The sequence below is a fragment of the Lissotriton helveticus genome, chromosome 4_1 (genome assembly GCF_964261635.1).
Source record: "Lissotriton helveticus chromosome 4_1, aLisHel1.1, whole genome shotgun sequence".
Classification (NCBI taxonomy): domain Eukaryota; kingdom Metazoa; phylum Chordata; class Amphibia; order Caudata; family Salamandridae; genus Lissotriton; species Lissotriton helveticus.
This window is the reverse complement of record NC_136063.1, coordinates 688,552,912-688,577,568: the sequence shown is the minus strand read 5'-3', so window position 1 is coordinate 688,577,568 and position 24,657 is coordinate 688,552,912. Positions and strand designations below refer to the sequence as shown.

Below are 24,657 nucleotides of genomic sequence, written 5' to 3'. Positions count from 1 at the left end.
ATAATGCATTCCTGTCCTTCCTGCTTTCGCTAGCACTCTTTTTAGCAGCCTAGCGTAGGCACCCTTCCACGATGATGCAAGGGGGCCTCTGTGGCAGGGAGGATTGGCAGCACCTTCCTGCACAAAAACCATCCTACGAGAAATTACCAAATTTCTGCTTGTTATGCTTCACCTCAGGAGGCATACAGATTTGACACCTCCCCAGGTTTACATCACTTTGTACATCTGGGGCATCATTCAATTCCATGGGTGTTGCATGGGAAAACCCACGGCAACACCCATGGAATGCCTCCCAGGCATAGAGTAAGGCGCTGCGTTTATATATAAAAGATCCATTTTGCACCTATTTTCCGTCATCAATGACATCTTTTCTTTCCTCATGACCTCTTAAAGTCTTCACTTTCTCAAATCTTCTACATCTGACCTCTTAACAAGCCCTCAAATTAATTTCAGATATTAAAGACTGTCTCATTGTGCAAACATTTAATTCCCTAAGGTGTTCTCCAGGACCACTGAATAACTAAAATATACAGACGGCTAGATTTACTAAGCTCTTGTGTTGCACTGGCATCACCCAAGTCGACACAAAGCAACAAAAAGACATATGTGAGATTAAATCATGTAAATGCACCTTGCATGGCTCTACGTGGCTTAATAAATCTAGAGTAACGCAAGGTAGTGCAGATCGCTGCCTTGTGTTACTCTGGGTTGGGAAGGCATTCCATGTGTAGAGCATCTGCGTTCCCATGTATTTACCCATGGTTTCTCATGCATGTTATATTTACTAAGGGTAGGGAATCTGGGATAGTATCAAAGTGGTACACCTTCTCAACAGAGACATATCGAGGAGAAATATCTTAATTTCTACTTGTTAATTCCGTATTCTACATGTGCTGCATTCTGAGGAAAATGCCTCTAAGGATTGTTTTGTGCAGGAAGGTCTACCTTCCTGCATAAAAACAATCTTGCTTGTAAAACAGTTACCATTGCACCATGGCACAATGGTGCCTGCATTGGCGCTTGGCAGCACTCAATGCTTCAGTGCAGGGATAGATCAAAAAAGCATCATATCCTCATAGGTATGGCACATTCCTGCTCACTTCCTGTCATGCAACACAGCAAGTTGTCTAGCTGTCTTGCTTTGGGTGACATTCTGATAAATCTGCCCCCAATATATTTACAGATTGCAAAATTTAAAAAATACCCATGCCTATTTATAAGTTTAAAGATTAAACATACAAAACAGATAACAAAGAACAACAACAACCTTAGTAGGGGATTACTGATCCTTGCCCTCCTATACTCAGCATGTTTATCAATAGAGTCAGAATTACCACCCAAAAGGTCTCAGAATTAACTGTGCTGCTATAACTGAATTGTGACGAAGTGGGTTCTGACCCATTTATTTCCACCCCCATTCCCATAGTTTTTTTTCTTCATTTTAGACCTTTTGTAAGTATGGCTTACTAATTGAGGCTCAGTTGTTGTCTGTACCTGCCTTGTAAAATTAATGATGTCTCTGCACAGAAGGGTTAAGATGCCATACAGTGTTAAACATAAACACGCCGGTTCACACATATAAAAAAGTGTGCAGACTAAGTGAGCAAGACTACTATTTCACTCTGCCTGTCACAAAACCAGCCACAGAATGGGGGTACCTTTTATATCCGAAGACAAGTAGAAACGCTGGGTAATAAGGATTTTGTGGATCCATGTAATTGGCTGAACTTTCCCTCCCAGATATCAATGAAAATTTGTATTTTAAGTCAAAGTTTTAAGTTTGCAAGGCTTCCTGGGTAAAAAAAAAAGAAGTAGTGGGATGCAGAAGAGTCAAGACATTCTGGACACCTCTAGATATCTAATTTGTCAGAAGATTCTGGGTTTGTTAGATTTCCCTTGGTGGCGGCCAACACTGAGCCAAAATAGAGTGGCCACACTGCATGGAAGTTAGGATTTACTCCCACTCTGCTGGCTCATATGTAATAACTCAACCAAACGAAGCAAAATGTCTTCTTCCTTAACATAAGGATGGAATTGATTTAGTTCCATGGGAAACAGGAAGACTATTGAGGCTTTAAGAGTGGGGCCTGTTGTTAGGATAGGCCAGACCCCACCCCAGCATTTCAGTGGCCTTTCTGTCCCCCTGTGTGATAAGTTGAGATAACCCGTATATCTTCTGCTTTTTTTGGTGTCATTTTGAAATACCTTGTGTTTAGAGGCCTATTCATCCTACCAGAGGGCAAATTGGGGCGCACCCCCAATCAGCCTGTTAGGATTTGAAAGATGATATTGCCCCTTCAGGGGTGGGGGTTATAGCTGATGCCAGAAGGGCCACCGGTCCTATTGTTTGACCAGTCTAACCTCCCTGTTGTAATATAGGCGTTCTACCTTACTTTGACAGTTTATGTGCAAACCCCAATTGGACAAAACCTCCTATCTGGCCTGGGGGAGGGGGCAGAAAGACTATTTTGACCCTACAGGATGGGGGGATGGGGGGGTGACCCAATGCTAGATTGGCTGCATCAACTGCTTTTTTTGTGGTGTTTTTTACTCACAGGGCAGATTAGGGGCAAAGCCTCAATCTGCCTTCTGTGGTTGCAGAAGGACTGTTTTTCTCCTTTTTGGGATTAGAGCATGACACTATACCAGGGTGGGTGGGTTGCCTTCATCACTTTCTTTAAAAACAAAAAAGAAATCCACTGTATCTGGTGGGCGTTCTACCATCCAGGCAAACAGATTTGGGGCAAACTCACAATCTGTGGGTGCGGAATTTCTCTCTTTTAGGGTGGAGGCATGGCCCTATGCCATGATGGGCATCTGCCACCCTTTTTTGGGTTTCAGTTTACGTTCTATGGTAACTAGTGGTCTTACTTCTCCCTTTAAGAGGTCAATTGGGGTACAAAATCCTATCTGGCCTCCAAGGAGGACATAAAGACTGAGGGTGCCCATGGGAAAGAAGAAAAGACCCATGGTCCATGGGCAGCTCCCTACAGACAAGTTCTCACTGGTGTCTAGTGGTGTAGATCCCTGCTTGTCATGGCCCTCCGTGGCTGATCACCAACCAGAGATGCACTAGGAAAGGCTATATTTTGATTGCTCCCTTTCCAACCATACCTCTATATATCAAAATGAGTGTGTGTGAGACTAAGATATGCCCCAGAGCACTGATACAAGTTAAAGTGAAATAGGTTGAAAAACTTCTTAGTAAATTACTCCTTTGAGTTTCTGGGACAGTGCTTCAAACTACCGTCTCCTTGGATCTTGCAGAAACATATTCTATTCATGGCTCAAATCTAAGGCTGGAGCAATGAAATGTTATGCAAACAGGCATATTAGAATGAACTGTCTAGTACTTGTCCTTTCTTGATGCAAAGAGCTGTGCACTTACAATGCAGATTCTGCTACTTTTGTGGAAAGTCCTGTGCTCTCAAGTTACTGTGGAAGGTTTAAAGATGCTCCATTGGGCAACTGTGTGAAGGAAAATAAGACTGAGTGAAATCCCAAAAATGTCTGAAATAGAGTGTCATAAATAGGGCTTCACTTTCTTACTCTGAATATATCTTGACAAGTATGCATTTCTTTGTTTATAATAAACAAATACAAAAATATAACTCTAGCATTATTAGCCCATCAATGTAATGGCATGTGTTGGCTTCACATTTGAAAAATTCTTTATAGAATTTTCAAATTGTAAAACATGTATACTTTTTGAGTGATGTCATTTGAGATGTCATCAGTGATGTCATCAGTAATGTCATTTGAGATGTCATCAGTGATGTCATCAGTGATGTCACTGACCATGTCATGAATGATGTAATATGTGACATCATCAGCAGTGGATTGCGGGCGCACGAGTTATAGTGAGTCCAACTAACTATAACGTGGGAATTTCAATGGATTTGTATGAGTAAAATGTTCAGCTAACTATAACTGGTGTGAAACCTATGGTTTTTTCAGTGAATTTCAAAGGTTTTTTAAATTCTAATTCCTAACTATAACGAGTGTGAAACCTATGGTTTTTTCAGTGAATTTGAAAGGTTTTTTAAATGCTAATTCCTAACTATAACGTTTGTGAAACCTATGTTTTTTTCAGTGAATTTCATCGTTTTTTTAAAAGCTAATTCCTTTGTATATCGACTTTGTAACCTACGATTTTTTTTTAATTAGCTGTTTTTTACAACTGTTAATTATATGTATTTGTTCAATGTATATATATTTTTTTATCATTTTTTTCCTGGTGCGCTCAGGGTGCGCGCACCAGTAAGCTTACCTGTATCATTTTGTGTTTGAGCGCTCAGGGTGCGCGCACCGGTAAGCTCTCCCGAGAGCGCTAATTCTGCGTTCGTAAAAAAATATGTATGAAAACTAAATAATAATGCAAGACATTCAGTACCATACTTATAAAAGCAGTATTTTTGATTTTCCGAATGAAAATGATTTTGCCTTTCCGTAAAGCTACCAAAACGTCACTCAGGCGCACCGCGTAAGCGCCCCCGGAAGCGCTCCGGTGCGCGAAGCGTAAGTGTGTCAAGTCATGTGACCTTAAAATAACAATTTTCATTGGTTGCTAACAGTTTTTTTCACTAAGAATGAAAACCCCACCCTTTTCCTTCACTTTTTCTTTCACTTTGGTGAGAGCAAGACCTCTTTTTTTCTGTGCTAACAATTTGTGGATAGAATGGCTGCCAGAGCATCCAGCAGCAGTGAGGAGTCAGATGGTTTCATAGATGAAGAGCCTCCTCAGCCGAAGGTGAAAGAACATTTCATTTGGACATTTTTTTCTATACCTGAGGGACTTAAAAAAGTAAATGCTCCAAAGGTGGAGTGTAAGATCTGCCATACTGTACTTTCCCGAGGAGACCCCAGAAGGAAGTACAGTTTTGGTAATTCAACTATGATTCGGCACGTCCAGAGGAGGCACCCCCAGAACTATGCCCGGAAGAGTGTCAGGGCTCTGGCACGAGAGGCTCCAAGGGATGGTGCCTCTACTTCAACTGGAGGAGCAACTGCATCTGTGAGGGGGCGACCAGAACAGCTGATCCCAAATATTCAGCCTGTTTTTAATGAGGCCTCAATCAAATGCAAACATTGTGATGCACTACTTTGTTACAACCTTGATTTACCAAATGTGGACATTGTATGGATTGGACAGATAGGATTGAGGAGTCACCAATTGATACCATTGGTAAAATCCTTTATGCATTTACCACACCCTGACCTTATATTTGTGCACTGTGGTGGAAATGACCTTGGCACTTTGACTGGGGTAGGTCTGGAAATGCTTTGGAAGTGTATATTGGTCCCAAGATGGCTGCCAACACTTCTTGGATGAAGAATTTGAATTTTGAAAACAATTTTTTACCACACCCTGACCTTATAATTGTGCACTGTGGTGGAAATGACCTGGGCACTTTGACTGGGGTAGATCTGGAAATGCTTTGGAAGTGTATATTGGTCCCAAGATGGCTGCCAACACTTCTTGGATGAAGAATTTTAATTTTGAAAACAATTTTTTTTTGCCTTGGGGGTCCTTGTGGGACCCCCTGAGCAGGCCTAGGGGGTCAGGTTGCTTCTACCCTGCCCCCTTTTTGAGTTCTACACGTTTGTTTTTCTGCTTTCCTGTGCCTCAGTCTACTGAGGCACAAGATGGCTGCCAACACTTTCTGGTTTGGAGTGTTGACAGACATTGGCAGCCAATCAGAATGCAGCTTATGCTCGGAAAGGTAAGCTTACAGTAAGCTTACACGTAAGCTGCTATAGATATATATATTTTTTCTCTTTTGATTTTCTCAGGAACTACTGGAGGGACTTTCACCAAATATAGCAAAGGCACATCTGCGTACCAGTCCCTACAATTTTGCAAAGTTTGGCGTAATTCTGTTCAGCGGTTCGGGCTGTAGCCGTGTCAGAACGTCCTATGGAAATTAACATGGGGAAAACACGTTTTGGGACCCCCCTTTTTTCTCGGTCCCCGCTTGACGAATCCCCCCAAAACTTTCAGGGAAGGAGCAGAACTGAGCTGGCCAACATTTTGAAAAATTGCACGCAATTTCCTCAATCGACGCCAAAGTTATTCCCAATAGAATGTTGCGGATTTCCTATGGTAACTAGGTCCTAACTATATACTCAGTTAACTAATCAATAACTAATATAAACTTTCACATTGCTAGTAACCAACTGTAGAATCAGTTTACACAACAACTGACGAAGTGATACAGATATTCACACAGTTTAGTCACTATCCACTATATTTAGTGAGACATTATAAATTGGTCAAGTAAACAGTCAATTACACTGCTACTAAATCCTCCATCCAAATATTTATTTATATATATCCACTCATTCTTCAATGCAAATTGCTATATATATATAATGCATATTTAAATAACGAAGCAAACCACATTCACTGGATGATGTCATCAGTGATGTCATTTGAGATGTCATCAGTGATGTCACTGACCATGTCATGAATGATCTAATATGTGACATCATCAGCAGTGGATTGCGGGTGCGCGAAATATAGTTAGTACAACTAACTATATAGGAGCAATTTCAATGGTTTTGTATGAGTGAAATGTCCAGCTAACTATAACACTCCTAAAACTTATAGTTTTTTGAGTGAATTTCAAAGGTTTTTTTAAATGCTAATTCCTAACTATATAAGGCCAGAAACCTATGGTTTTTTCAGTGAATTTGCAAGGTTTTTTAAATGCTAATTCCTAACTATATAAGGCCGGAAACCTATGGTTTTTTTCAGTGAATTTGTAAGGGTTTTTAAATGCTAATTCCTAACTATATAAGGCCTGAAACCTATGGTTTTTTCATTGAATTTCGAAGGTTTTTTAAATGACAATTTTTAAATGTATTAATTGTTATTTTTTTTATACTGATTTACTACATTTTTGCATGCAGGTGTTCAGAGGGCACGCCCCCTTTTTACAACGTTCTGCAGCGCAACCCCTGGCGCGTTTGCAGAGGAGGAACTAATTCCCCTTGCATACTGGGGGTCCCTGGGGGGCAACTAGCCCACCAGGAGCCTCCAGTATAAGCTAGGGAGCTGCATTACAGAGAGGTGTAATGAGGCCACACACTTATTTACACCTCTCTGCAACGCAGCCCCCGGGCGTGTTTGCAGAGGGGGAACTAAATCACCCTTGCATACTGCGGGTCCCTGGGGGCCAACTAGCCCACCTGTAACCTGCAGTATGCGCCAGGGGGCTGCATTGCAGAGAAGTGTAATGAGGCCACACCCTTTTTTACACCTTTCTACAGCGCAACCCCTGGCATGTTTGCAAAATAGGAACTAATTCCCCTTGCATACTGGGGGTCCCTGGGGGCCCAGTAGCGCACCAGGAGCCTCCAGTATGCGCCAAGGGGCTGCGTTGCTTTGCCCCGGGGTCGGCGGTTCCCGGGACAGTGTTGGGGGGATTGTGGACCCCCCACACTTCTTTATCACTATGCCGCCGCGATTTGGTCCCCCCGGGGGGTAATTTTTAAAAACACAGACCAGGTTTTAAAAAAAAAAAGTGGGACTTTTTTGTCCTTGTGGGACCACCTGGGTAGGCCTAGGGAGTCAGGGTGTATCTACCCTGCCCCCTTTTTGTGTTCTTCACGTTTGTTTTTCTGCTTCCTTGTGCCTCGGTCTATCTACACGCACACATATACACATATATATATATTATCCACCAAGTTGTTCATTTGCAAGTGCACACTTTTCACGGCCGGTGCAGGACAGCGGAGATGAACATCCCCACAGTTAAATTTTCCACCAAGAAAAGATTAATGTCCGCACTCGCTCAATACATTAATTTGGGTTTATTTTTTATAAGAGACTACAAACAATCCCCTTCACCTACGCGTTTCGACCGCAGGTCTTGGTCACAGTGTTACCACTAGTCCATCATTGCTTTCTAGTTTATATACCCTCCTATCCAATTGCATATAATGATGCATTATGGGTGAGGTAGTTTTAAAGTTATACATAAAGAAATAAAACATTTGTTTTGCAGAAAAAACAATACTTGATATCCAGTTATACCTGTCAACATAAGAATGATTACTAAGTCTCAATTGTACAGTTTATATCCCCATTATTTTAGTCGCTTTATCACTTTAGGAAATTCCTATTTAACCATTGTATGGGTTACAAAACGACTTAAACAAAGAATAACATATATATCAGTTCAGATACTTTCACTTATTCATTTGTAATATAGTCTTTAGTACAGGCTAAGTGCCCAGGGTTATAATTTTGTACAATGCGTTTCAGTACTTCATAGTAATGGCTAAGTGCCTTTATGATCTTACTACTGTTGCAACAGATCTGGTTTCAACGGTTGTTAGAGCAAACTTTTTTCAAAATTTAGTCATATAAAATTCACAGGTGAACATGCATCTCTTCATCCATATTCAATCCCCTCGGCATTTTTGTTCGAAATCTAATGATCAGGCGCGACTCCAATCGTCTAAGTAGCTGTTTCCTATTCCCTCCTCTTTCATGTTGAGGGATGGTGGCAAGTCCACTGTAGCGAACATCTTTCCATGTTTTTCCAGTATGTTTAGACATATGCTTGGCAATAGCATATGACATATCACCATTCTGAATTGCCCTGATACGTTCCAGGATCCTTTTGTGCAGCTGACAAGTAGTCATTCCAATATAATTTTTACCACAGGCACATGTTAGCATGTATACCACATAAGTTGTTTTACATGTGATAGTGTCCTCCACAATGAAAGTCTTACCCTGTGGATCTTTCAAAGATTTCATGGACTGGCCTATAGTACATGCCTTGCATTGGTAACATTTATTAAAGCCATTCTGTTTCAGTGTTAACCAATCTTTTTTCTTTTTCAATTGGAAATGGCTTCTCACCAGTTTATCTTGTAGCGATTGTGGTCTCCTGTAAGTCATTTGCGGATGTTCTCCAAGTTGTTCACCAATGTCCGGGTCCTTCTTTAGGACATTCCAATATTTATTCAATATTTTTCTCACATTCTGACTTTCTTTGCTGTAGGTTGTTATCATCCGAATGGGTTCAATTTGGTTTTTTTAATGTTGTCGTGTCCAATTTTGCTTTATTGATCAATGTTTCAGTTCTATTCAACGCTCTAGCTTTAAGTTCTCCTTTTTTTACGTCATTGTAGTTGTATCCTCTTTTGAGGAATCTCTTTGCAGTTTCTTCGTATTTACAGTTCATTTCTTTCAGGTTAGAGCAATTTCTCTTCATCCTGATAAATTCCCCATAAGGGATACTTTTTTTGAGATTTGTGGGATGAAAACTATCTCCGTGCAATATACTGTTCGTTGCCGTGGATTTACGGTGGACTGTTGTTTCAATTTGTCCATTTGCCACATAGACCTTGGTGTCTAAAAACACGATTTCCTTATCACTGATTGTGGATGTGAATCTTATTCCTAGTTCATTGTTGTTCAATTCCTCTAGGTATCTGTTAAATTCCACAGTAGTGCCATTCCAAATCAAGAAGAGGTCATCGATAAATCTGAGCCAGAGTATGACCTTAGATGTATACTGGTCATACTCTTCTCCCCAAGCTGTTGTTCTTTCCCACCAACCCATTGCTAGGTTGGCATAACTTGGGGAAAATGAAACTCCCATGGATGTTCCGCATCGCTGGGCATAGTACGTTTTATTGAAGAGAAAGATGTTATGGTTTAGACAAAGTTCTGTCATTTCCTTGATCATATTCCAATGCTGTAACTCTTCAAGAGGTTTCTGTTTGAAGAAAAATTCCATAGCTATAAGTCCCATGTTATGAGTTATGGAGGTATATAAGGATACTACATCGATTGTAGCTAGTTGGTATCCTTCCAGCCAGGCGATATTCATCAAGTTGCGTAAAAATCTCCCGTGTCCTTAATGTATGACGTTAAAGTGGGGACTATAGGCGCCAGAAAAGAATCTACATAAATTGAAAGATTCTCATAAATTGAGCCACAGCTAGCAATGATGGGTCTCCCCGGCGGTTTCTTCAGTGTCTTATGCACTTTCGGCAGAAAGTACATGGTTGGCATATTAGGGTCTTCATTAGTTAATAATTGTACTTCTTGATCTGAAAGTAGTCCTTGATTATGCCACTTGGCCAACTTAGTATTTAATTCCACAATCAATTCATTGATCGGATTTTTCTTCAATTTCTCATAATTTTTTGTATCGCTCAGTTGGCGCATTGCTTCCTGCATATAGTCAGTTTTCTCCATAATGACTATATTTCCGCCCTTGTCCGCGTGTTTGATTTCCAACAAATCATTTTCCATCAGTGCCTTAAGGGCTTCACGTTCCGGAATTGACATATTTTCTTTTTTCCCTTTTTGGATATTTTTTTCATTTTTTCAAGATCTCCATTTACTAGATCAAAGAATATGTCTATTTTGTTGCCTGGATGTAGTGCAGGGCAGAATCTCGATTGTATGAAGTACTGAAACGCATTGTACAAAATTATAACCCTGGGCACTTAGCCTATACTAAAGACTATATTACAAATGAATAAGTGAAAGTATCTGAACTGATATATATGTTATTCTTTGTTTAAGTCGTTTTGTAACCCATACAATGGTTAAATAGGAATTTCCTAAAGTGATAAAGCGACTAAAATAATGGGGATATAAACTGTACAATTGAGAATTAGTAATTATTCTTATGTTGACAGTTATACCTGGATATCAAGTATTGTTTTTTCTGCAAAACAAATGTTTTATTTCTTTATGTATAACTTTAAAACTACCTCACCCATAATGCATCATTATGTGCAATTGGATAGGAGGGTATATAAACTAGAAAGCAATGATGGACTAGTGGTAACACTGTGACCAAGACCTGCGGTCGAAACGCGTAGGTGAAGGGGATTGTTTGTAGTCTCTTATAAAAAATAAACCCAAATTAATGTATTGAGCGAGTGCGGACATTAATCTTTTCTTGGTGGAAAATTTAACTGTGGGGATGTTCATCTCCGCTGTCCTGCACCGGCCGTGAAAAGTGTGCACTTGCAAATGAACAACTTGGTGGATAATTTATGTAAAGCAAGCTGCACCAGACTATCTTCGGTGAAACCCAGCTTGGAGGAGTGAAATTGACAACGCCTCGCAGAGTAAGTGAAGCGCCACGGATCTTATCGTGACGAAGCTACGATAGCGAGAAGCCAAGCATCTGGGTATTTGGATATTCGAAACCGAGGAGACTGCCAGAGGCATTCCGCCACTAAGGAAGGAGAAAAAGAAAACACAAGACGCGACGCCCCATGAGTGAAGGTGAGAGCGCCTAGCGTCTGCTTGCTTATATTGACGGAAACGCCCAGCAGGGTCTCGGCATGCGAAGCTGTTGAGTAAACGAATACCGGCTGAAACAAAAGTAAATACAGTGACGGGAACAGCAAAAATAAACGCGCTCAATGGATAAGGGTTTAAGAGACTTTTAATTAACGTTTTCCCAGCCACAAGAACAGTCTTTTGTGGAAATTATAAACATTTGTGCAGAAAACAAAACATTCAATTTAAAATGGAAGAAAGAGCAAACAAACGAGCAATGCGTGCTCAAACGATATTTCAAAAGGGGAAACAGGCAGAAAATGCTACTTACAGTACTGGGAAAGAACTTGAACCATCTGACCCTGGAGTAATGACATTGAAACAGCTATTCGTGAAATTGGAAAGATTATTGAAAAAAGAAATATCTAAAAGCTGGGAAATAATCACAATGGAAAAGTACCTTGAATGTAAAATGGTCCCAAGAGGACTCAGAATATATACTCTCCCTAACCACCCAGATACACGTCCCGAAATGCTTATTGACTGGGGGAATAACAACATGCAATGTTCAACGAACATGATTAGAATCATTGTCAAACATGCTAAAATTGATATTGATGAATTGCACGAGAAAATAGCTGAAGTGGAATCTCTTATATTATCTCATGGCAAAGATGATGAGGCAAAAAAACACAGAAAAGACATGGAAGTCGCATTGGATAAACATGAGACAGAAGTAGAAGAACGAAAACAACGGAAATATAGGAGAGATGAACAAGACTACTCATGCGGAAAAATATTAAACTTTGCTAAAAGATTTGAAAATCTCAAACAGCAAATAAAGACGCAACCACAAGCAGAAACCCCGAATACATCATTGAGCGAATCTGATACAGATTGGAGTGGTGGTGAAGAACTAGAAAATCCAGGAACTAGAACGCCTTTTATAGAAGAGGTCAAGTCGGTATATTTGGACCAACAACGATCAAGAGGAAGAGGACGAGGTAGAGGAAGAGGCCGGGGACAACAGAGAACAAAAGCAAAGGGAAGAGGTCAACCAAACCCGACAAAAAGCCAAGGAAAACCAGAAGAGGCTCCGGAAAAAACAAAGGGGTACCATTTAAGGAATCGAGTAACCAACTGATCTTGGAAAACAAAGAACCAGATCCCTACCTGATTATTAACCTATCCAAGCACGTATTAACTAGGGCTGAAGAAAATTTACTGAACAAGGGCTTAACTTTCTGCCCGGAAACTCACTTTGATCCAGTGGAGACAAAAACTTGATCTGTATAAATATACACGTAAACTGAAATTGGCAAAAAATGTTAAAAGAAAAGAAACACAAACTGATACTGATGATCAGAATATTGATATTTCTGAAGGAACTGATATGCGGATCACGATTGGGGAAATACCAGCGATGCGCACTGCATTTGAGCTTGCTAATGAGGTGGAGGATTCCACGTTGACTGACAGCCAAATGCTACAAACCATGGGACAAAGTACTGATAAACATCGAAAAACAATTTTTAAAAAACAATCGAGATTCTGCCCTGCACTACATCCAGGCAACAAAATAGACATATTCTTTGATCTAGTAAATGGAGATCTTGAAAAAATGAAAAAAAATATCCAAAAAGGGAAAAAAGAAAATATGTCAATTCCGGAACGTGAAGCCCTTAAGGCACTGATGGAAAATGATTTGTTGGAAATCAAACCCGCGGACAAGGGCGGAAATATAGTCATTATGGAGAAAACTGACTATATACAGGAAGCAATGCGCCAACTGAGCGATACAAAAAATTATGAGAAATTGAAGAAAAATCCGATAAATGAATTGATTGTGGAATTAAATACTAAGTTGGCAAGTGGCATAATCAAGGACTACTTTCAGATCAAGAAGTACAATTTTTAACTAATGAAGACCCTATTATGCCAACCATGTACTTTCTGCCGAAAGTGCATAAGACACTGAAGAAACCGCCGGGGAGACCCATCATTGCTAGCTGTGGCTCAATTTATGAGAATCTTTCAATTTATGTAGATTCTTTTCTGGCGCCTATAGTCCCCACTTTAACGTCATACATTAAGGACACAGGAGATTTTTTACGCAACTTGATGAATATCGCCTGGCTGAAAGGATACCAACTAGCTACAATCGATGTAGTATCCTTATATACCTCCATAACTCATAACATGGGATTTACAGCTATGGAATTTTTCTTCAAACAGAAACCTCTTGAAGAGTTACAGCATTGGAATATGATCAAGGAAATGACAGAACTTTGTCTAAACCATAACATCTTTCTCTTCAATAAAACGTACTATGCCCAGCAATGCGGAACAGCCATGGGAGTTTCATTTTCCCCAAGTTACGCCAACCTAGCAATGGGTTGGTGGGAAAGAACAACAGCTTGGGGAGAAGAGTATGACCAGTATACATCTAAGGTCATACTCTGGCTCAGATTTATCGATGACCTCTTCTTGATTTGGAATGGCACTACTGTGGAATTTAACAGATACCTAGAGGAATTGAACAACAATGAACTAGGAATAAGATTCACATCCACAATCAGTGATAAGGAAATCGTGTTTTTAGACACCAAGGTCTATGTGGCAAATGGACAAATTGAAACAACAGTCCACCGTAAATCCACGGCAACGAACAGTATATTGCACGGAGATAGTTTTCATCCCACAAATCTCAAAAAAAGTATCCCTTATGGGGAATTTATCAGGATGAAGAGAAATTGCTCTAACCTGAAAGAAATGAACTGTAAATACGAAGAAACTGCAAACAGATTCCTCAAAAGAGGATACAACTACAATGACGTAAAAAAAGGAGAACTTAAAGCTAGAGCGTTGAATAGAACTGAAACATTGATCAACAAAGCAAAATTGGACACGACAACATTAAAAAAACAAATTGAACCCATTCGGATGATAACAACCTACAGCAAAGAAAGTCAGAATGTGAGAAAAATATTGAATAAATATTGGAATGTCCTAAAGAAGGACCCGGACATTGGTGAACAACTTGGAGAACATCCGCAAATGACTTACAGGAGACCACAATCGCTACAAGATAAACTGGTGAGAAGCCATTTCCAATTGAAAAAGAAAAAAGATTGGTTAACACTGAAACAGAATGGCTTAAATAAATGTTACCAATGCAAGGCATGTACTATAGGCCAGTCCATGAAATCTTTGAAAGATCCACAGGGTAAGACTTTCATTGTGGAGGACACTATCACATGTAAAACAACTTATGTGGTATACATGCTAACATGTGCCTGTGGTAAAAATTATATTGGAATGACTACTTGTCAGCTGCACAAAAGGATCCTGGAACGTATCAGGGCAATTCAGAATGGTGATATGTCATATGCTATTGCCAAGCATATGTCTAAACATACTGGAAAAACATGGAAAGATGTTCGCTACAGTGGACTTGCCACCATCCCTCAACATGAAAGAGGAGGGAATAGGAAACAGCTACTTAGACGATTGGAGTCGCGCCTGATCATTAGATTTCGAACAAAAATGCCGAGGGGATTAAATATGGATGAAGAGATGCATGTTCACCTGTGAATTCTATATGACTAAATTTTGAAAAAAGTTTGCTCTAACAACCGTTGAAACCAGATCTGTTGCAACAGTAGTAAGATCATAAAGGCACTTAGCCATTACTATGAAGTACTGAAACGCATTGTACAAAATTATAACCCTGGGCACTTAGCCTATACTAAAGACTATATTACAGATGAATAAGTGAAAGTATCTGAACTGATATATATGTTATTCTTTGTTTAAGTCGTTTTGTAACCCATACAATGGTTAAATAGGAATTTCCTAAAGTGATAAAGCGACTAAAATAATGGGGATATAAACTGTACAATTGAGAATTAGTAATCATTCTTATGTTGACAGGTATAACTGGATATCAAGTATTGTTTTTTCTGCAAAACAAATGTTTTATTTCTTTATGTATAACTTTAAAACTACCTCACCCATAATGCATCATTATATGCAATTGGATAGGAGGGTATATAAACTAGAAAGCAATGATGGACTAGTGGTAACACTGTGACCAAGACCTGCGGTCGAAACGCGTAGGTGAAGGGGATTGTTTGTAGTCTCTTAAAAAAAATAAACCCAAATTAATGTATTGAGCGAGTGCGGACATTAATCTTTTCTTGGTGAAAAACATATATATATATATGCATATATATGCATTTATATATATGTATGTGTATATATATATATATATATATATATATATATATATATATACATATATAAACATATATAATCTGCATATCTATATAAATACAAATATAAATGCATGCATACATATGCATATATGCATACATATGCATGTTATTTACATGAAAGTTTGAAAAACACTATTAAAAGCAAAGCTAAAAAGCCACCTCATTACAAACAGAATGGCTTTAACTTAAACGAGGGCGAGATCTATTGCATTTTCAATGCTTGTTTACTTTGGTTCCATCAAGAAGGCATTCAGATGTGTCACACATTTGCCATAAATTCTGAATGTTAGCACTCTAGTTGCTCATTATATCACTGTAGTAAAGCTACTGCTCACCAGGGAAGTCTGCTGCTGGTATTCAAAGTGCATGTTTCAGTCTGCATGTCAGAATTTTTTTAATGAAATAGAAGAGGATTTGAGAAGTCACTCAAAATGTGCCCTAATTTTTTTTTCTGAAGCACTAATCATACTTTCTATGGCAAAATGAACCCCCTCATGTTGTTCCTTTTTAAATTAAATGTTTTCAGACTTACCACTTCATTCCAATCAAGATGGCTTCTGTTGTGCCATACTTTTGTCATAAGTAAGACTGTTAGCACTCTAGTTGTTCTTTAGAACACTCTGGGACATTCTGTCATTGGGCTATACTTGGGCTACATCTGGGTGCTATTTGGGCTACATTTGGGCTCTTTTGTCTCTGGTGGCCATCTTGGGAGACTGCATGTCAGAATGTTTTAATGAAATAGAATAGGATTTGAGAAGTCACTCAAAATGTGCCCTAATTTTTCTTTCTGCAGCACTAATCATACTTTCTATGGCAAAATGAACCCCCTCATTTTGTTCCTTTTTAAATTAAATGTTTTCAGACTTACCATTTATTCCAATCAAGATGGCTTCTGTTGTGCCATACTTTTGTCATAAGTAAGACTGTTAGCGCTCTAGTTGTTCTTTAGAACACTCTGGGACATTCTGTCATTGGGCTATACTTGGGCTAAATCTGGGTGATATTTGGGCTACATTTGGGCTCTTTTGTCTCTGGTGGCCATCTTGGGAGACTGCATGTCAGAATTATTTAATGAAATAGAATAGGATTTGAGAAGTCACTCAAAATGTGCCCTAATTTTTCTTTCTGCAGCACTAATCATACTTTCTATGGCAAAATATATCCTCATGTTGTTCCTTTTTAAATTAAATGTTTTAAGAGTTACCACTTCATTCCAATCAAGATGGCTTCTGGTGTGCCATACTTTTGTCATAAGTAAGACTGTTAGCACTCTAGTTGTTCTTTAGAACACTCTGGGACATTCTGTCATTGGGCTATACTTGGGCTACATCTGGGTGCTATTTGGGCTACATTTGGGCTCTTTTGTCTCTGGTAGCTATCTAGAGAGACTGCATGTCAGAATTGTTTAATGAAATAGAAGAGGATTTGAGAAGTCACTCAAAATATGCCCTAATTTTTCTTTCTAAAGCACTAATCATACTTACTATGGCAAAATGAACCCCCTCATTTTGTTGCTTTTTAAATTAAATGTTTTCAGACTTACCACTTCATTCCAATCAAGATGGCTTCTGGTGTGCCATACTTTTGTCATAAGTAAGACTGTTAGCGCTCTAGTTGTTCTTTAGAACACTCTGGGAAGCTGCAGTAGAACACAAAGGAATCAACTGACAGTCTCTGTCCTTGTTGGATGTACATGTTTTACTGAGAATGTCAGACTTCATTCTCACATGACTGAGAAAGATAATGTGAATTTACAGAAAATATGCTTTCAGTTTAGCTTATAGATACCCTTCCAAACCACTGTGGGAAAAGCATGAGATAATAGTTTTCTTTCAAGCATGATTCATGATATCCCAGCAGAAAGCGTTTTCACATGGTAAAATCACCTTATAACACACCACAATTCCTAAAATGAGTATGGTACCATCAACAAATGATTTATAATGTAACTAAAGTCCTAAAACCTTCAATTAACTGCAATGCTTTTTAATGAGGTGCTATCATGTATATTGGTCCCAAGATGGCTGCCAACACTTCTCGGATGAAGAATTTGAATTTTGAAAACAATTAGTTTTTTTTGCCTTGGGGGTCCTTGTGGGACCCCCTGAGCAGGCCTAGGGGGTCAGGTTGCTTCTACCCTGCCCCCTTTTTGAGTTCTACACGTTTGTTTTTCTGCTTTCCTGTGCCTCAGTCTACCGAGGCACAAGATGGCTGCCAACACTTTCTGGTTTGGAGTGTTGACAGACATTGGCAGCCAATCAGAATGCAGCTCATGCTCGGAAAGGTAAGCTTACAGTAAGCTTGCACGTAAGCTGCTATAGATATATATATTTTTTCTCTTTTGATTTTCTCAGGAACTACTGGATGGATTTTCAGCAAATATAGCAAAGGCACATCTGCGTACCAGTCCCTACAATTTTGCAAAGTTTGGCGTAATTCCGTTCAGCGGTTCGGGCTGTAGCCGTGTCAGAACGTCCTATGGAAATTAACATGGGGAAAACACGTTTTGGGACCCCCCTTTTTTCTCAGCCCCCATTTCACGAATCCCCCCGAAACTTCCAGGGAAGGAGCAGAGCAGAGCTGGCCAAAATTTTCGAAAATTACACACAAATTCCTCAACCAGCGCCAGAGTTATTCCCAATAGAACGTTGCAGGTTTCCTATGGTAGCCAATCCTAACTATAACTACCTACTGGCGACCGCCAGTAGGTAATATATATATATATATATATATATCAATGCTCGAAGGTGTCCACCTTTGAGTAGCACGCGAACAGCAGCTTGGTTTATGTATAGGTGAGGACGGGGATCCACTCGTAGACGCCGCTCCGTACGGGATCTGCCCGACGCGTTTCGAAGCTCCATATGCTTCTCTTCAGGGGCTTTCAAACACGCAACTGCCCATACCAACTAACGCTTTGGGGAAGGCTCACGCAGGCTCGGGTGCTACCCGCTACTTGGACAACCCCATGGAGCGTAATACATTAGCGGCGGTCCTGCCGCTGGGTTGCACCACCCCGAAGAAACGGGGGCCACGAGACCCGCTATCCAAGGAGTCTCGTATGTGGAGCTGCGCGATGGATGAGGACAGGAGTGATGTTTGGGGCTCATGGTTGAGCCTTTGGAACGAGCAGTAATTTGAAAGTGCATCCATCCAGGATATATGGACTATATCTCCCACAAGCACAATATGTGTTTTCATACAGGGAGATGGTAGACGACGTGCACTTTACTGCTGGCCCCTGATGAGGAAAATAAATTTCCGAAACGCTTCGGGCCTATTTCAAACACGCAACTGCCCATACCAACTAACGCTTTGGGGAAGGCGCACGCAGGCTCGGGTGCTACCCGCTACTTGGACAACCCCATGGAGCGTAATATATATATATATATATATATATATTGTCCTCCAATTTGCTCCTGCAGCTTGAAGAAGCATTCACAAGCAGGTAAGTGAAACCACTTTATTGCAAAGGATGGAAATGTCATTTCACCCGTTTATTTTCTTCTTTCAGCCTACGCGTTTCAGAGCTGTGCTCTCCTTCTTCCTGGGCTAATTGGTGAAATGCGGATTTGGCAGTCCTCGATGGCTTCCCATGATTCGTTGCACTTAGTAGTGAACCAATCCAATTTAAACTATAGTAGTTGCAAAGAATGTTGGGACTTGTAGTTTTAGCCATCTGCCGTGATTTCTTCCCCTCGTGGGCCCCACAATTGCCAATTAATTAGAAAAGCTTCAGGGGTTCTGTACGAGTCCTCTGAGTTTAAAGCCCCGGATGAAAGTGCACATCCATTAGTGTGATGCACCTGCTGTGCTGGTTAAAGCGGGACATTGCCTACTCTCACGGCCCCTATTCCTTCGGCTCCTGCCTTCTATAGGTGGTGCTCCTTCCACGGCCAGAAGCAGCTGTGTTAACATTGTCCTCCAATATGCTCCTGCAGCTTGAAGAAGTGCTCACAAGCAGGTAAGTGAAACCACTTTATTGCAAAGGATAGAAATGTCTTTTCACCCGTTTGTTTTCTTCTTTCAGCCTACGCGTTGCAGTGCTGTGTGCGCCTTCTTCCTGGGCTAATTGGTAAAAGGTGGATTTGGCAGTCCTCGATGGCTTCCCATGATTCGTTGCACTTAGTAGTGAACCAATCCAATTTAAACTATAGCAGCTGCAAAGTATGTTGGGACTTGTAGTTTTAGCCATCTGCCGTGATTTCTTCCCCTCGTGGGCCCCTCAATTGCCAATTAATTAGAAAAGCTTCTGGGGTTCTGCCAATATTGTGAGCAAAATACAACTTTGACTGTCTCAACTTCAACTCAGACTGAATTCAGACTAAATTGATTTCCTATTCATCTTTCCTACTACAGCCGAGACTGCAACTTCTTCCTTACTCAACACTGTACAGGCAGGTAATGCCATACATCCATTGTTGATAATGGTATCTTTGTCAAGTAAGCAATGCCTCTATCTTTGAAAAGTCTTACTGCCATTTACTTCTACTAAAAAATACGTAACATGCCCCTTCCAGAAAAAAAAGACTTCAAATTCACAGTTCAATCACAGGTTCTGGGGTAACTACATTATGACACTGTCTCCTCCGCAGCCTTTCAGAGACTGGAGTAGTTCCCCTCTGTGGGTTTGTCGCTGGACTGGAATGTCAACCACAGCACTCTTTCACCATTTGAATTAAGTGTAGTAAGCTTTCTGATGACAAACGCCCAGTTCCTAAAGTTGTTGCAACAAAATGACCAAATACACACTTGGGACCATGCCAATTTTGCGTTTCAAAAGTGACATGCATTGTTTCAGCGAATTTAATTTTGCTTGCAAACGCACACTGTACTCAGTTTCTTCAACAGGGGTCCATATTATTAGACAGGCAGCTGTGTATTTGAAAGACATTTATTTTTAGAATATCGGCAGAATTACACAATGGCAACGTGGATGTTGGTGTTATTGCTTTTCTTGGCGAAATAGCAGCATTTGTTTTATTGCTATTGTAAAGCGTGCTGCCTGTGTTATTCTAATAGGCAAGTCTGTAATGTGCGCGAGGGTAAGAAATCACATTAACTGCACAACATGTGGAGCAGTGTGCTATTCATGAATAATTCAGCATCAATAGGGGTGTTGCAAAACCAATGCAATTTGCTTCGCATAACAGCTTTTCGAAATTGAATTTGTGAAACAACAAAGTTACATTTGCGTATGGAGTTTGGCAGTCTTATATGATCTACCAATTTACTTCTTAGCAAAAAATCCACGGGAAGTAATCAAAGAAATTAAATGATATTTTAAGCTCCAACATTGCTCATTAGTAATTTTGTAGAATAGGTGTCATGTATGGACACTCTGCTGAGCCAACTATTATATTTTCGATCCGTATTCATTCAAAGGCACCTAGCATGAGTACCCAGTCAGTTTTTTTTAAATTTACCAATTAATGGTGAAAATTGCTCCATATTTGTCTATGGGGTTGATTAAGAGTCAGGTAGATATGTGTGCAAAGATAGAGAGAGACTGGAATTTCAGTTGTTGACAGGTACCACCTATTCACATAAACCCAGTTACTATGAGTGAACCCCCAAAATATGGGAAAAAACTGTGTCGACTCATTTATACCAGCCAAAATCATCACAGAATTCCAAACAACCTTGGGTTTCAAACACAGATTTACCATCTTCTTTGAGTGGCAGGGAACGGTTTTGAGGAGGGGTGAGCTGAGATGAGTGTTGTGGGGGCTTAAAGGGCCGGGCCCATTAGTTCCAGACCTGTTCTAGAGACACAAACCAGTGGTTCTTTTTTGTCACAGCATGAAAGTGCAAAGGAGAGAGAGCTTGGTTATACACAATCAATTAGCCACCAATTCCTCTTATTGCATAATGATCCACGGACAACTAAATATGGTTAGTTAATTTATTGCAAAGCCAAAAATAACTTGACATAGAGACACCTCATCAAGAGGGTATAGAAATACAAAGGAATTAGAATGAAGCCAAACCTATGCATCCAATTTAGTCAGTGTAGCATGAACAGAACTATTAATTCAAAAAGGAGGATACAGAGAATCAAAGAGCATGATTCCAAATTTTCCTGCATCGAGGGTTGATGTGTAAAAAAAGCATTAATCTATCCCTACTCTAGCTCTAAGGTGATATCCCTACTTAAGCATTGTCAATGGAAAGGAAAAATGTGTACATGCGTGGAGTCTGCCTGAAAAGTTGTTCCACCATCAATGGGTCAAGTAGCATAAAGCCACTATCGCAAAGAAAAAGCTAATTCCAAGATTCTCTCTCTCTGATGGCAATAAAGAAGGTGTCCCTTTCCCTAATCCCAACAATCAAAATTAGGTAGAATTCCCATAGTGAACCTCGCATCTCGCCATCCACTCTGAGCACAGTCCCGGATGTACTTTTCCATGGAATTGTCGATGTACCTCCTTCGCAACAATTTATCCTTGGCTCCCAGGCTTTCTACCTTGTGAATAACAATGTGCTTTCTCTGTTGACCCAAGTCACACGATTGTATCTTCTTCTCTCCTTGCCTAATTACTAAAACAAAGACATTACTTTTCGCTAAAAGAATGCTTCTCCACCTGCAATGCAAACGTGAGAAAGAACAGATTGTACAGTGCACATAAAATGTAACTCGTCATTCTAAATAAAGAGTTGTCAGGGACTTGCATTTCGGGCATATGATTTCAGCAAACATAAGAATGTGTCACTCTCAGCAATAAAATTCACATAATCATTATAGCATTTCAACTAATATATTTACCAACCATTAGAAAACATCACTTATCAAGCACATTTAATAAGTGGGTAGCGGCAGCTTCATGGCACGAGTTTTACATGTTAACGCTTTCTGCTAGTTACATTTATTTCCTATGTTAACTGTTCATGACACTTGTCCATAAGTAAAGCACATCACATAATTGCGTAAATATGTTTAACAATTCTAACACCTCATGTTAACATAATTTGCAAGATTAAATTCCGATGCATTCTACACTTAATTAGAATGCACCCCTGCAAATAAAAGGAAATTTCCGCTCCATTAGGGCCAAAAGAATAGAAAGACATGGGTTGGCAGAAAGGACCATTACATGCTGCCCATGCCTTAGAAACAGGTTTACTGGGAGACAGGGCAGCTCTGTACTGCATCCAATTCCAAGGCAATTTTACTTGCTGGATTTTCTGGCCAATAAATTCGTTTTGAGGGTTACTTAACAAGGAAATCAGTTGGGGGACAACAGACCACTTATAATTGGACAGAGTGTTATCTCGTCAGGGATCCCACAGTGTCAAAGTAATATTTAGGGCCTATGTGTCTCATTTGAAAACACTTCATGTTGCTTAACGCTTTGAGTATGGGCGACTTGATGTTCACATCCACCACACTACTTCGCTTGTGCAGAGAACATGAATGTCATGGATTGCACACTGGGAGGGCAATCCCTCTGGTGCTTGCACAAGAGAGATTCCCTTTTGCTGCCTGCAACTTGAGCTATGAGTAAAGATCTTCTCTCAGAACTCATATGTTTTTTAATATATCAATGACAAACATTGTACATGGCTGATAAAACTGAAAGCAGCTGAAGCCATATCTCAGCCCCTCTTGAAGCACTCATCACAATGGTAGAGGTGTGGTTGGAAATGAGAGAATCTCCTCTTTTCAATAGTACATCTCTCTAGTGGATTCCTGCCTGGGGATTGCCACAGAAGAGTGGTTCTCAAGGAGTGATCCACCCACTAGCCACCAGGGATGACTTAAAGGAGGGGAGTGGCCCATCCAGGCATCAGCAATTGCTATCTCTCTCCTACCAAGGACTCCAGCAGTCTTTAAGCTCCCGGAAATGGGGCTGATCAGTCGAAAATAAGAATTCACTGGAGGCCTGCCTTTTCTAATATCAGATCACATCGCCCACCTCTGCAGTCCAAGCAACTTTCTGCCTCCCATGGGTGGCAGATTGTGGGATGTAGCCCCAATACTGCCCTCCCGGCGGGGATGAAAGCTCACTAGACACTAGGGATAGATGTATTTATCAATAAAAGAATGGCGTGGTGAAGACCAACACTAACATTGGGTCACACCCTTGTCCTTAATTCCCAAACTGTCCTTCTGCTCCTCTGGGTCAGTTTGGGGGATGTACTCACAATGTGCTAGCCTCAGAGGGAGAGAAAGTCTAGCCGGTCGTGGATTCTGGCACCCCCCACCCCTAAAGCCCAAATAGTCTTTCTGCAACCAGGGTGACAGCCTGGGGTTGTAATCATCAATGCGCCTTCCCCAGGAGCTAAAATCACACTAGAATCAGTGTCTGATGTCAAAAGAAAAGGAATGGGGTGAAGCCAGCCTGTCTGGGCATGGGGGCTCCACTCCAACTCCTGAAGACTTTCTGTAACCCTGGGAGGATGGATTCAGGCATTTTGCCCACAATCAGATCACCTCTGGGGTAGAAATCTCACTAGGCAGCAGGGATAGGTATGCAAACAAAAATAAGATAGGGCCAGCCAACCTGACATAGAGACGCAACCCCAACCAATATAGGATAACGATTTTTCAGCGCTCCCAAGGGGTCAGAGAGCACACTAGACTTGATTTAGCACATTACAGAATGAGCCTGGTGGTACAATGAGTGTTTGCTACCACTCCTCTACACCTGCACCACTTAGCCCTTGTGCCTCTGTTGTATTACACACATGGGCACAGTAATGGTATATTACAGTATATTAATTTTAGAGATCAGTCCTCAGGAAAATAAATTACAGATTTAAAAATGTTCACCTCTTTCTATTTTCCGTGCTTAGTTTTGAATTCAACGATTAGTGTTTTTGGGAAAATCACAAGCGATCTACCAATAAAACAACTATGATTGCTAGGTTATTGTCACAAGGAGGACATTATTGTTATGTAAGTTAGATAAATGTAACTCTGTGAATATTGTCCAGCTGCCAACACATAACTGTGTTTGTCACCGCAATTCTACAGGCATAATATGAGTTGCTGGAGGAGGCAGTGGTGTCAGCTCCCCATGTACTGTTGGGGCCTTCATTGAATAATAATTAACTTTACAACTTCCCAGTGTCAATCTGTAACTACAATTTTTGGCAATGAGCATCTTG

The 24,657-nt window shown here is 40.4% G+C and overlaps 1 protein-coding gene across 1 annotated transcript in view; it reads left to right on the top strand.

The window, feature by feature from the left end:
* Nucleotides 1–24,657, top strand: part of SNTG1 (syntrophin gamma 1) — a 1,650,669-nt gene that overhangs the window by 496,583 nt on the left and 1,129,429 nt on the right. The gene's annotated exons all lie outside the window — the stretch shown is intronic.